The 15,093-nt window shown below is 45.1% G+C and overlaps 1 protein-coding gene across 1 annotated transcript in view; it reads left to right on the top strand.

Moving 5' to 3' along the window:
* LOC137414913 (protein dispatched homolog 3) overlaps positions 1–15,093 on the top strand; it is a 235,065-nt gene that overhangs the window by 50,101 nt on the left and 169,871 nt on the right. Inside the window, exon 3 of the mRNA XM_078775200.1 lies at positions 6,369–6,465. The gene's annotated coding sequence lies outside the window, so the exon portion shown is untranslated. The remainder of the gene's footprint in view (positions 1–6,368; positions 6,466–15,093) is intronic.

Genomic DNA, 15,093 nt, shown 5'->3' with positions numbered 1-15,093 from the left:
AGAGATTACAAAAATGCAATGTTTCCGCTTATTGGGTTTCACATTAATATTCTATGACGTCATCAAATTCGTATATGGCCATTCAATATGTAGAATCAATATTGGGTGTTTAATGCAGAATTTCGACATGGGAGGCACCAACTTTACATAATTCAAGTATGAGGAACACAAGAATTCAATGCTCCAATTGATTGTGATGCACATTAATTAGTTATGATGCCATCAAATTTAAACATAAAAGAATATCCACCAAAGTAAATCTTCAACATTTAGGAGTAAGTGATCTTAGGGAACAAATTTTTTTTTGTAATTCGACAATGCAGAATACAAAAGTGAATTGTTCCCAGTAATTAAGGTGCATATGAAATACTTATGGCGTAATCATATTTCCATCAGAGTTCTCATAATACGATATTTCTACATGAAATCGAACAGTTATGGCGGCAAATACACAGACAGCGTGTAATTGGAACACGGTAAATGCAAAGGTGACGTCATCATCACTTATTATTTGGATGCCGTCATTCTCCATTTTCATCGTCATTCTCCATCTTTTCTCTGCTCACCTTCATTCTTTCATTCCTCTTTTTTCCCACCTCTGGAACAAGCTCCCCCACTCCCTTCAACCCCACTCCTCCCTCCGGGTCTAAACAGCTGTTCACCACCATCTCTTATGATGATGATCAACATGCTCCTCATCGAAAACCCATCGAAAACCTTGATCTTTTCTCCCCCGCTAATTTCACCCCAAATCCACTTTTTTTGAAATTCCAACTTCTTTCCTGGAAGTCTTTGCAGGGTCCATGTGTTTTATACCTCTCCCACCTCCTCCCAAGCCCTCTCCCTCCCACAGTTCTCTCGATGTCCCTGCTCTCAAATGTTGTGTTTATGTTCTCAAAATGTTGTGTTTGTGTCCTTCCCCCTCTCTCCCCATCTTGTCTACCGCTCACCTTATTTTGTGTTTAATTTGTCTGTTTGACTTTTTGTGTGATTAATGTTCGCTCTTTCACGAGCCTCGATCTTGTATACAACCCCCCCCCCCCCCCCCAAAAAAAAACCAGCCGAATCTCGAATAAGACAAAAATGTATCACAAAGTTAATAATGTCGGAAAATGAGTCAAATCTTGAAGTCTTGAAATATGGGTCGGAGTCTTGAAATATTGGTCGGAGTCTTGAAATATTGAAGAGCTTGTCATCACTTCTGGTCTGGATATAGATGCCTCAATTCAGGTGCTGAAAAGATAGATAAACAAATAAATAAAGTACACAACTATATTTCATTTGATTTCTTATTGGAAAAAGATGTGATATTTCTCTCTTGAAAGAGTAGAGAACATATTCATATATTCACAAAATTATGTGATGATGTTAATCGTTATTGTGATGTTAATCCTCTCAAGAAGTTCTGTCGCTCAAGCTTTTGGGTCTCACTATCTGCCATGATCTTTCTTGGGAAAACCACATTTCCAAGCTGGCCTCCAAAGCCAGTCGCCGACTGGGCATCCTCCGTCGTGTGAAGTCCTTCCTCGGCACACCTGAGCTCCTCACCACATACAATAATAATAATAATTCATTTATTTTGTATAGCGCTTTCATGAAGCCCAAAGGCGCTTTGACAGAGTGCAAAACATAATGCATAACAATAACATGAAAACAACAAGTGCAAAAAGACAAGAATCAATAGGAAATATTTAAAGCAAAAGGAGGAGAAGGAGAAGAGATATCAGGGTTAAATGCTGTGGGTTGAATGTTGAATGCAGTGCTGAACAGGTGGGTCTTGAGTGATGTTTTGAATGTGGTGAGTGAGGAGAGTCTCTGATGGTGTGAGGTAGTGAGTTCCAGAGGGTGGAGCAGCGATGGAGAAGGATCTGAATTTGGTCCGGATGGGGGGGGGGGGGGGGGGGTCAGGAGGTTTGTACCAGCAGAGCGGAGGTTGCGGGTGGGAGTGTGTCTGGAGAGGAGGTCAGCCAGGTAGGATGGGGCCAGGTTATGGAGGGCTTTGTAGGTCAGAGGAGGATTTGTACTGGATTCTCTGGGAGATGGGAGCCAGTGAAGCTTGTAAAGGACGGGGGTGATGTGGTCACGGGTCCGGGAATGGGTGAGTAGACGGGCAGCGGAGTTCTGAATGTATTGGAGTTTATTGGTGATTGTTGAGGGTGAACCATAGAGGAGGCTATTGCAGTAGTCCAGACGGGAGGTGATGAAGGCGTGGATGAGGGTTTCTGCAGCTGTGGAGGAGAGGGGTGAGCGGAGACGGCGATGTTTTTCAGGTGAAAGAAGGCTGTCCTTTGTGATCTGTTTAGTGTATTTGTCGAAGGAGAGGGTTTGGTCAAAGATGACGCCAAGATTCCGGATGAGAGGGGAGGTGGATACTGGGATACCGTCGATGTTGAGGGCAAAGTTATGGGTGGATTTTGTGAGCGTTTTTGGGCCAATGATGATTATTTCAGATTTATCACAGTTAAGTTTGAGGAAGTTGATTTGAAGCCAGGATTTTATTTCAGTGATGCAGTTTGTCAGGATAGAGTGGGTGTCGGTGGAGACGGACTTGTGGAGATGAAAAGCTGGATGTCATCGCGAAGCAGTGGAATTGGAGACCATGACGGCGGATTAAGTGACCGAGGGGGGACAGGTAAAGGATGAAGAGGAGGGGCCAAAGAACTGAACCTTGGGGACACCTTGGGGGAGGGGAGCAGTGGGGGATTTGCAGTTATTGATGGAGATGAACTGGCGTCTGTCAGAGAGGTATGATTTATCCAAGAGAGGGCAGTGCCGGTAACGTTAAAAGGTGGATTCAAGTCGGGTGAGGAGGATGGTGTGATCGATGGTGGTCAAAGGCAGCGCTGAGGTCGAGGAGGACGAGAATGTTGAGGTTGCCAGCGTCAGAGGAGAGGAGCAAGGTCGTTGGTGATTTTGAGGAGAGCAGTTTCAGTACTGGGTTGGAGTGGATTCCGGATTGGAATGTTTCATACAGGTTATTGGCAGAGAGGTGATGTTTGAGTTGAGTGGCTACAGCGCGTTCCAAAACTTTCGACAGAAAGGGTAGGTTGGAGATGGGTCCGAAGTTGTTTCGGGTGTCAGGGTTTAGATCAGGTTTTTTTAGAATGGGGGTAACAGCAGTAATTTTGAGGATGGTGGACGATGCCTGTAGACAGGGAGGGAGTTTATTGTTGCAATGATAAGTGGAGAGAGAGCAGGGAGGGAGGCCTTGACAAAGCTGGAGGGGATGTGGTCAAGAGTGCAGGTGGCAGTTTTCATTCCTATGAGTTCAGAGAGGTCAGTAGGGGAGACCGGGGAGAATTGAGACAGGGGAAGGCAGGATAAGGGGGGCAGGTGGTTGGAGGGGGAGCGGGTGCGGCGGTGGTCAAGCTGTTGTAGATGTTGTCAATTTTGCGTTGGAAGAAAGAAAGAAAGGAAGGAGATGCAGTTGTCTACTGTGAATGACTGGGTGGTGGTGTCCAGGGGGCGGAGGAGTTTGTTTATTGTCGAGAAGAGTGCTTTTGGGTTTCCGGAGCCAGAGTGGATAATTTGAGAGTAGTAGGCGGAGCAGGCGTGGGAGAGGGCATCTTTGTAGTGTTGTAGGTGGTCCTTGTAGGCTTGGGAGTGAACTGTGAGACCTGTTTTATTGCGGAGTCTTTCAAGTTGGCGAGCACGAGTTTTCATCAGGCGGAGTTCAGGGGTAAACCAGGGAGCAGAATGGGTGAAAGAAACTGTTTTGGTTTTTACAAGGCTTTCATCCACAGCTCAATGGAATACTGTTCTCCCCTATGGGCCGGTGCTCCTGCCTCACACCTAGCTCGGCTTCACGCTGTTGAAACCAAAGCTTTCAGAATCATTGGAATCTCCCGCGATGAAGCTATCTCCGAGGGCCTTTCACTCACTCACCGCAGACAGGTAGGTGGTCTTTCTGTCTTCTACCGACTCCTCTCCGGCCTGGCTCCCCCAGCTCTCTCTGTGCTTTGTCCCCCAAATATTCCTACAGGTCGCACAAGATCTGCCAGCAACCCTCTGATGGTTAAACTGCCGAAATCTCGGCTCTCTGCTCACCTTCACTCTTTCATTCCTCTTTTCTCCCGCCTCTGTAACAAACTCCCACACTCCCTTCAATCCCACTCCTCCCTCCAGGTCTTTAAAACAGCTGTTCACCACCATCTCTTATCTTTCCCCATCCAAAACCTTGATCTTTTCTACCCCCACTAATTCACCCCAGATCCACCTTGTTTGAAATTCCAACTTCTTTCCTGGAAGTCCTGGCAGTGTCCATATGTTTTATACCTCTCCCACCCCCCTTCCCATGCCTCCCCCCCCCCAAAGCCCTCTCCCTCCCACAGATCTATCGATGTCCATGCTCTCAGATGTTGTGTTTGTGTTCCTCCCCCTCTCGCCCCATCTTGTCTACCGCTCCCCATGTTATATGTTTTATGTGTCGGTTTGTCTTCCTGTGTGATTAATGTTAGCTCTTTCACGAGCCTCGATCTTGTATAGAAAAAAAAAAAAAAAAAAAAAATCAATACTCATCGCTGGACTCGTGTCCATGATCATTGTCATCATCATTGGTCATGTGTTCTTGGCTATTGCAGCAATCGCTGCACCCATAAAGATCAGTTCAAGGGAGGCCAGCTCTGACACAGATTTTTTTTTTTTTTTTTTTTTTTTTTGTATACTGAATCGAGGCTCGTGAAAGAGCAAACATTTACTTCACAAACAAATCAACCAGACAAACAAAATATATAAAAAGAGGGAGCGGCAGACAAGATGGGGAGAGAAGGGGAAGCAAACAAACACAACATTTGAGAGCAGGGAGATGTGTGGAAGGGAGAGGGCTTGGGGGGAGGAGGCGTGGGAAGGGGGGAGGGAGAAGTATAAAACACAAGGACACCAAGGACTTCCAGGACAGAAGTTGGTATTTCAAAAAAGTGGAATTGGGGTGAAATTAGCGGGGGTAGAAAAGATCAAGGTTTTGGATGGGGGAGAAGATAAGAGATGGTGGTGAACAGCTGTTTTAAAGACCTGGAGGGTGGAGTGGGATTGAAGAGAGTGAGGGAGTTTGTTCCAGAGGCGGGAGAAAAGAGGAATGAAGGAGTGAAGGTGAGCAGATTGAAGATTTGTTGTCTGACACAGATTTGAGACAGATTTGAGACAGATCTGACACAGATTTGACACAGACTGTTCAGTTTGTGCATTAGCATTTACTCTGGTACCATTTACAATGCACGTTCTGGAGTACATGCGGAGGGGTCGGAGCGTCACACATACAATGTATTGTTTCCTTCAGTCACTTTCTGTCATGCCGTTGGACGAAATATGTATCTTTCTGCAGATGATGGACACCACAGGATGAACATGCTCTGTTACTTAAATGCTCAGCTGGTCTCAGGAATGCGTGAACCATGTGGTCATGACCAAACACCTACCAAGTGCAACAGTTCTGGAGTCTGTGAGCATTACAGCATGCCAGCTGCACTTTTCAGTTTAGACCCAGGAAATTGTGACCAACTGACCCTCTTGTCATCTTGGTTACTGGGTCAAAATCGGTGCTGGAGGACCTTGTTGGTTATTGCGGCCTCATATGTGTACCTCTATGTTTTGATTTTGATGTACCATACTCTTTACAGAGCATTCGTGGTGCTGACGCAGTTTCTTGGCATGGGTTGTTGTTGTTGTTGTTGTTGTTGTTGTTGTTGTGTTGCCCCAGTCAATTCTGGTTCAACAGACCAGAGGCATGGAGATAGCCGATCAATCTCACAGGAGCGACCTAGAGATCCCTCACACCCAAGATGTTATGCTCTTGCCTATGTGAAGCCAGGACCGCACAGTCTTCCATGACGTGTTTTTTTTGTGTGGAGCTGCCTGGCAGTGGTTGCAGGTGTCGTCAGTGGTGTTATCTAGTCTATATTTGTGGTGTAAACATTTTGGGTGTTGTCCACAGCGGTGGCAAGGGTTATACTAGGTGGTATGCCTTTGCCTTTCCAGCATTTTTGTCCATACTCTACCCTTTTAATTGTTGAGCGTCAAGCAAGGAAGGAGCACTTGCTATTTTTAGTCTTTGGTACGACTCGGCCGGGGTTTGAATCGCCGGACTTCTCAGAGTCAGAGCGGACAACCATTACACCATCGAGTCTGGTGCACCTCTATAAAGTGACCGAACATTCCAGACACCGCACGCACATGAGGATCTTATGCTACAAACTGACTAAGATTGTGATGACATTCCTTTTGTTTAGGCATTTTTGCTTGGTTTCAATGGTGAAAACCCGAGTTTTTGCTTTCACGATGCCGAGACACCTGGACTCGGAATTTAAATTCTGAGTATGCCAGATTCGAATTGAGTTTTTGACTCGCTTCTCCCTCCACTTCGCACTCCATAGGCATTGCAACAGGCTCGCCTGAGTACAAGGAGCAGGCAGTGCAGTTCTGGCCGCGTTTCAAAAGCACTGCAACTTGCCCCGTCTCCCAAAAGCCACGGTAAGTGCATGTAAATTGAAAATGGGTGTAAATAGGCTTGTTCCATCTGCCTGCCTCCTTGGCACATGTTTAGCGACTTCTGTAATACAATGCCCTTGCATCAAGCGATGGGCTTCCCTTCCTCTCTCCACCAGCCCACCATTATTGCCGGCTCTTTCTTTATGCGTGACCCTTTGAGCATGGTCTTGCTCGAGTGAGCCACCGTATGGTTCCGTTGGTCCGTTAATTGATTTTGAACTTCATTTTTGCGCGAATGATGATCCTATGCTGAAGACTAATCCTGTTTTCGTTTCGTTTTCTCGGCACGAGCCTTTTGTTTTCATTCTCACTCTTGGAAGGAATATAGTATTTGAAGAGTTGGATTTCGGCATGAGCATCATGTTTGTACTCGGAATTTTTTTTCCTGCTTTTGAGAACTCCTTGATCTCGATATACTTAATTCTAAGGATTTTTTTCTCTCATCATCTTTTAACAAGATGCTCTTCAACAAACTCTATTAGTGTAGCAGCATAGCAAACCTGTTGTGCATTTTGTGATACAAGCACCAAATTTGGCACAAATGTACATTAATATGTTGCGAACATTGTGTGGTCAGCAATGAAGACGAGAGTCTGAATTACATGTATGCAAAAGACCTTGTGAACCAGTGAAGCAAATACACGGGTAAGCATGAATTAAATCTAGGGCATGATATAATTTCCATGATGTTTACCTCTACACTCAATGGTGGAAGGAGGTAATGTTTTGATCCCAGCTTGTCTGTATGTCTGTTTGTCTGTTAGTCCACAAAATTCCAGACAAAGCTTGTAGTAGTGGTAGTTGTAGTGGTAGTGGTGATAACAGAAATTGTTATATAGAACTGAACTTATATTATTATTATATGCAGAAAATAACTTCATTTCTATATGCCCTGCAGTGGACAGGTTAATTGGTTTATGCACTGAAGGGGTCACCCTGGTGTGCACTGCTGTGTTCTGCCTCACTGAGTTGTTCAGGTATGATGTACTCAGCACAAGCTTCCGGTCGGCCCGGAGGTGGGGGTGCGGGGCCCGTCACGGAACGTCAAAACAAACGGTTGCCGGGGCCGCCCAAAAGTCGGGCGTGAGGGGCGCGTCCACTAATGGAACGCCTCTCGCTTCCCAGATCGAGGGCCACGTGGTCAGGAGAACCTCGTCCCTTCCGGTCACACTTTGCCTATCGGCCGGCCTCGAAGACCGAAATTGTGACGGTGTCACCCGAAAAATTTGAAATTACGAAATTTGAAAAAATTTGAAAAAAAAAATTACGGAAATTCAAGTGGCCCAATATCTGAAAATGTTCGCAACATATTAATGTACATTTGTGCCAAATTTGGTGCTTGTATCACAAAATGCACAATTCTTTTGAATATTTGGGCTAAGCCGCCCCACTATATAGGCATTCACTGTTTAAAAAAAAGAAAGGGGGACGGAGGTGCGCTAGTTTTGATAGATCAAACATGGTGAGTGGGAACCACTGCCGAGGATATCAACGCACCCAACTGATGAAACGAAGTGGTGTACAACATTCCCTCTTCCCCATTCGTCCCCTTTTACAACCTGCGGAAGGAATCTTGACTGTTTCTTGTGAAGGAATCTTGAGTGTTTCTTAAATTGTTGTTTTTACTACTTTTGTTTTGTTTTGAGTGAGTGACACATGATACTTTTCAGACAGTTGCATAACTTTATTCCTCGACTATAGTCAGAATCTTGCCAACAATTTCTTCTCATTATATAATAATGATGGGTAAGACCTTGAAGATAACACGCAGCTATGTACATTTCACTCATCATTGTTGGTTAGACAGCTCACTTTTATACTCCCACGGTTGTGCATTTCATTTAGCCCCTGGACTGCACATCCTGGAAGTTTGGAAGTAAATAAAATGAAAAGCAACACTTTGCATTGTGGGATCCATCTGCGTGTAAAAAGTTTTGCTTATTTTCAGTCGGAAGGTAAGAAGGTGAGACACTGAAGAAATTCTTTTTGTTTTTAACTAGCACTGTTTTGTTCCTTTTTTTTTTCTTCTTCTGCTTATGGGGAACGGGTTGGAGGAGACTACAATTAATTGTTTGCGGAGCAGCTTGGACGTGAGCTGAGACTCACAGAGAGCTCACACTAACATGTATTGTGAATTGTCGTTTGGAATCTATAACATTCAATTATGGTGCTGTCATTCACAATTCACTCCAGAGTTGGCGTAACTGTTATTTGGCGCATTCTTTAAATGGTTTTGAACCTGTCATCGTTGAAGCAAATGTTTATTGCACCTGCTTGGAAGACATTTCCACAAACTGCGTTTTTTCGTGCACGTGTGCATGAGTGTGCATGCGCGTGTGCATGAGTGTGCGTGCGAGTGTGCATGAGTGTGCGCGCACACGTATGCATGAGTGTGCGTGTGCATTAGTATGCGTGCGTGTGTGCATGAGTGTATGTTTGCATGCGCATGAGTGTGCGTTTGCGTGTGCATGAGTGTGCGCATACCACAATCTCTGTATTGAATTTTTTTTTTGTCTACTGTCTGTGTTGTTTGCAAATGCTGGAAAATCCTTTGTTGGGCATGCAATTATCATCCACTTCAGTATGGTAATTATTTGTCAATAGAATATGAATATCTCTTGATTTTTAAAATAAATTGTCTGAATTGCTCAATTTTTATCCTTTGAAAGACGAAAATGAAAATTTTGGAGCTGAAATTAAATGTTTTGAGGTTCCATTAGCAAGTAAACAATTAAAACCTGGCACAATCGTGTGTACAAAGTGCAAAACAATTGTTTTGAGATAATTTGCACTGACAGCTTACGAAAGCCTATTCATTATAACAAAAGTCAATTTTTGATATCCCCGTAAGGAATTGTCGAGAGAGTAGTATTTCATTTGAAGCCGTGTCACTCGTATTTCCAGACGTTTGATAATTTTCTACACATTGTGTTCTCGTCATTGCAAATGACTTGCCATGATAAAGCTCAGTAGCATCCACGCCGCATCTTTTGCCCGCTCGTTATCTCTCTCGTGTGTTTCAATGTGCCATCAGAAATATTTTGGCCTTTCGTAGAAATATACTCAAAGGCAAAAGTTATTGTGACACACAAACAACAAACAGAATCAGTGTTAAACTTTTACGGCCGCGAATGAAATGTTATTACATGGAAAGACAAATGTTTCAAGGTATGGTAACGATCAACAGTCCAGAAGAACAGTGCACCTGGCATATGCAAATGAGCCACAACACAAGAGGGGGTTCACAAGCAAGTTCACACGGTCAGTAGCGAGTGTGTCCACCTTGTGCATTGATGCAGGCCTGGCACCTTCGCCTCATTGAGGCCACTAAACGTCGATGAAAGTCCTTGGGAAGATCATTCCATATCCGAGGAAGGATTTGGTGGAGTTCCTGCAGCGTTTTTGGAGGATTCGGATGACGTCGTAAACGTCGCTCCATTTCATCCCAGACGTGTTCAATGGGTGACAAATCAGGGGATCTTGCAGGCCAGGGTAACACATTAACATTGTTCTGATTAAGATACTGCTGTACAACTCGAGCAATGTGTGGTCTGGCATTATCGTGTTGAAACGTCACTCCAGGGCCGTTCTGTTGCAAAAACGGTAAAGCGGCCATTTGCAAAATCTCGTCTCGGTACCTCACAGCATTCAAGTTCCCCTCAATCACAATCATTGGCGTTCTTGCTGCAGCTGTTATCCCACCCCAGATCATAATGCCCCCACCTCCAAAATGATCCCCTTCCAGAACACATGGCCTGATGTAACGTTCACCTGTGCACCTGTAGACACGTGTCCTACCGTCAGCTCGGTGAAGCTGTGCCAAATGGTGTTTCTATGGATGTTGAATCGACGAGCAACATCACGCTGCGAGGTACCAGACTGAAGCATACCTATAGCTCTCCATCTGTCATTTTCCCCGAGGCGTGGCATGTCGAACTTGTTCCAGAATGATGAATAGAGGTGTTTTTCTGACTTCTGCACTTCTTAAGACTGCATTGAGTGGCAATGATAAGCGTCTGGTTGTCTGGCCTTTTAAAGTGAACATTGCTGGCCATTTTTCTCGAATATGTCATGCTTCTTGCAAATTTCGTGCAATTCGAACAACAACTGCTTGGTTGCGTTTCTTCGACCATTTTAACACACTCTTTCTCTGGTTCAAATCCAAAAATTCATTCACAAGATTACCAATGAAAAAATTCCATGTCACAATAACTTTTGCCTCTGAGTATATTATCAACTGAATGGAGAAAGGAAAAGGCAATAATGAAGATTTTTCTCCATCAAAGTTTTTGTAAGGTTTTGCAACACCAGTGTCCGGTCTTGCTATTTCTTATGGCTGACATCTTGAGACAGGTAACCTTTGATATTGCTTGTATGATGGAAATTTAAATGTTACGTATGTAATTTCTAAAAAAAATTGGACATAATTTGGAATAAAAAAAATTGTTCCAAGGCTCATGGTGGAGCTTTGACCAGAAAGATAGGAGACATCATTGTAACTTTGATGAATTACAAAGGCATTCATTATTGTTCACAAATTCATATTAGACTGAGATTCCATGGTGAATTTGGCCCACTGGTTGCATCACAAGTGAAGTGCGGCTGTGTCGATGATGCAGTGCCCCCTGTGCATTCGGGTGGGAGGTTGTAATTGGTTCTGGGCACTGGCAATAATTCGCCTCCTCTTAGTGAAAGGCACTGTGTCATTTTTAAGGTGACTAGTGCTGGCAAGTGGCTCCTCCGGCTTAATGTGGTAGGGTTGGTGTAGGGAGTGAGGAGTTGTGGCTCAACCGCTCACTACCTACACCTACCATACCCTCTTATTCCCTACTGCTCCTGGGTACTGTCTTTCCCACTTCAGTAGGTTGAAAGGTTTCTCACAAACCTCGACTCTGATTCTGCAACAAGACCAGACGGCAGCAGTGCATGCGTCCTAAAAATATGCTCTGCTGCTCTTGCTCATCCATTTTCTGCTCTGTCCATGTGATCATTCTCTCTGGGCCAGTTTCTGTTTGCTAGGAAGGTAGCCAAAATCACTGCAATGCACAAACACAGTGCATACCTCTCGGCTATCTGCCCTGCCTCAGCAACCATTAATTCCCCCCCAAAAAAAAATATTGCATTGATTGACGAAAAGCACGAAAACTATTATATGGTATCCATTTGTTCACCAAAAATAATATTGTGACAATGTATTTGCGAAACGATGTAAAAAGGTGAAACGAAAATCGGGGCTTCAGGGCACTACTGTTTGCATATAGAGTGCCCTCAGAAAGTATTCACACCCCTTGCCTTATTCGCATTTTGTTGTGTTAAAGCATGAATTTAAAAAACAGACTGAAATTGAGATTTATTGTCACTGATGAATGTCACATTTTATGCCCCATAATGAGAAAGTTGATTTTTTTTCTCGAAATTTTTACAAAATAATAAAAAATGAAATACAGAAATATCAAATTTACCTAAATATTCAACCCCCTGAGTCAATACTTCGTAGAAACGCCTTTGGCAGTGATTACACCTTCGAGTCTTCTTGGGTATGTCTGTATCAGCTTTGCACATCTGGATTTGGGGAGTTTCTTCCATTCTTCCTTGCAGACTTGCTCAAGCTCTGTCAAGTTAGATGGGGAGCGTCGGTGAACAGCAATCTTCAAGTCTTTCCACAGACTCTCAATGGGATTCAAGTCTGGGCTTTGGCTGAGACACTCAAGGATTTTCACGTTCTTGTTCTGAAGCCATTCCAGTGTTGCGTTGGCTGTATGTTTGGGGTCATTTTCTTGTTGGAATGTAAATCTTCGCTGCAGTCAAAGGTCTTTTGCACTCTGAAGCGGGTTCTCCTCAAGGATTTGCCTGTATTTGGCTCCATTCATTGTTCCCTCTTTCCTTACAAGTCTCCCAGTCCCTGCCACTGAAGAGCATCCCCATAGCATGATGCTACTGTTACATATTTATGTGAATGTATGTGAATTACCATTCAGGTCTTTGCTTATCCATGTTTAGTAGATTAAGGGTTGTTGTGGTTGGAGGGTCAGGAGCCCTGCTGAAAAGTGGCCGGAAACGGAAGTGACCGGAAACGGAAGAGGAAGGGACACGAGGAAGAAAAGGGACGAGTATTCTTCTCTTTCCTCGCCCCGCTCCGACGAAAGGTGGGATTGATTGAGCCGTGTGGAAAAGCGGCGTTCCCGAGCCCGTCTGGCGAGAGGAGTTACCGGGACGGATACCTGCCCGGTGACGTCAAACTGTCGTGTGGCCGTGCACCGACCCAGCGTTTGGCACCGTTCGCGACACCGTCTAAAAAGACGCGTACGGGTCGCCATTTGGGGCCTAACACGCCTTGCAAGCGGCGTGGGGCTTTTGGCTGGCTTTCCCGTACCCGCTTCGCGTGGCCACGAGGGGCTGCAGCCGGGGTGTCGGGTACGATACCTGCCCGGTGGAAACACGTCCACCCGGGGTTCGTTCAACCGCCCGAGTGCGGCGACGCCGACCATCATCTTGGTCAGGAGGGACCCAGAGACATTGTGCGGGACCGAGACCAAAAGGGGGTCGTGAGTACTCACGGGGACACACACATATAAGATGGCCATCTTAATCATAGGGAATTGATTGTGGATGGGGAATTGTTGATGGTTGTTTATTGTTGATTGCTCGGGGAAAATCTCCGTGGTTGTATCATTGAAATTGTATGGTATCATTACCATTGAAATATATCCTTGAACTTCAGTGGTCTCTTGGGTGGAATTCATATGGATTGCGTGGCGAAAGCGCATATATAATATAACTTTCTGGCGAAGTTCCTCTCACGGTCCGGGGGTCACCGAGACCAGGTATTCACCGAGGGGACCACGTAACAGAATTGGGGGCTCGTCCAAATTACGATTTGCGGTTTCGCAATTGGGTCTACGTCCGGGATTTAAAATTGTATAACATAATAAAATAATAGTTTTTTATTAATTAAAATTAATTAATTAATTATTAATTGGTAAAAAAATTTTGAGAAATTGGGGTAAAGTCTTGGGTGAAGGTTAACAGGTGTTAACGATAGGCACCATGGCGTTTGTGGCACAGAACTTTGTGGTAACCCCGAGTGAGGCACAGTTCCGAGCGTTGCTAAAGTCGGACCTCTTGAAATTGGCCAAACATTTTAACTTGGAGGTCCGAACTAATTTGAGGAAGGCAGAGTTGCAGGCCACGGTGATACAATCTATGGTGGGATTAGGAACATGGGACGAGTTAGCCTGGGAGTGGCTACCCGAAGAACCAGAAGATGTTGAGCTCCGGAAACTGGAGTTGCAATTACGGAGCCAGGAACGGATTAAAGAAGAAGAAAGGAAAGCAGAAAAGGAAAGAGCAGAAGAAGAAAGGAAAGCAGAAAAGGAAAGAGCAGAAGAAGAAAGGAAAGCAGAAAAGGAAAGAGCAGAAGAAGAAAGGAAAGCAGAAAAGGAAAGATCAGAAGAGGAAAGGAAAGCAGAAGCGAGGAGAGAAGAGAAACAAGCAGAGGAAAGGAGAGTGGAACGAGAACTCCAGGAAAGGTTAAAAGAAGAAGAAAGGAAAGCAGAAGCGAGGAGAGAAGAGAAACAAGCAGAGGAAAGGAGAGGGGAACGAGAACTCCAGGAAAGGTTAGAAGGGAGAAAAGCAGAGGAGAGGAGAGCTGCAAGGGACCTCGAAGCAGAGGAGAGAAAAGCGAAAAGGGAATTAAAGGAACGTGACATGGAGCTTCAGCAAGAAATCAAATTCAAGGAGCTGGAGTTAATGAGAGAACGGGGAGAGGCACCACCCTTGCTGACGGGGTCGACACCTAATCAGAGAACCTGGGATGTGGGCAGACATGTGAGGCTGGTTCCACCGTTCAGTGAAAAGGAAGTCGCGAAATTTTTTCCACACTTTGAGAAAGTGGCTCGACAATTAAACTGGCCGGAGGAGGCCTGGACCATACTCGTGCAAAGTGTGCTGGTGGGGAAAGCTCAGGAAATTTATTCGGCGCTACCAATGGACCAATGTGCAGATTATGAGGTACTGAAGAAGCACATCCTCAAAGCCTATGAGTTGGTTCCGGAAGCTTACAGGCAAAAATTCAGGAATGCCAGGAAGAGGGAGAGTGAGACCCATGTGGAGTTTGCCAGAGTGAAAGAAAACATGTTTGATCGGTGGTGTGAGTCAAAAGGAGTCGGGAAAGACTTCGAAACATTGCGGGACTTGATCCTGGTGGAGGAATTCCAGCAGTGTGTCCACGAGGACATCAAAGTGTACCTGCAGGAAAAGAAAGTACCAAAGTTGTGGGACGCAGCCACCATGGCAGATGATTATGCTTTAACCCACCGAATAGGGGTCCACAAACCTAACTCCTCGCCTAGACTTCAGCAGGGGAGTTATGGAACAGCAGGTGCGGAGAACGACCATACATGGCGGCGGCCTCGAGATGATTATGGGGACAACTATGATACCCCACCTGTTCGAAATCAGAGGGATGCGGGCCCAAGACAAACTTATAGTTCGGGGGGCCCGAGGCAGACCACGAGTTTTTCCTCCGGGCCTACTTGCGCTTTTTGCAAGAAACCTGGACACTTGATGTCCAGTTGTTACGGCATGAAAAGCGAAGACCCAGAGCGGAGT

Source organism: Myxine glutinosa, chromosome 4, assembly GCF_964187855.1.
Source record: "Myxine glutinosa chromosome 4, kmMyxGlut1.1, whole genome shotgun sequence".
NCBI classification, from domain to species: domain Eukaryota; kingdom Metazoa; phylum Chordata; class Myxini; order Myxiniformes; family Myxinidae; genus Myxine; species Myxine glutinosa.
Note: the sequence above shows the minus strand (reverse complement) of the source record. Positions and strands in the feature narration are given on the sequence as shown.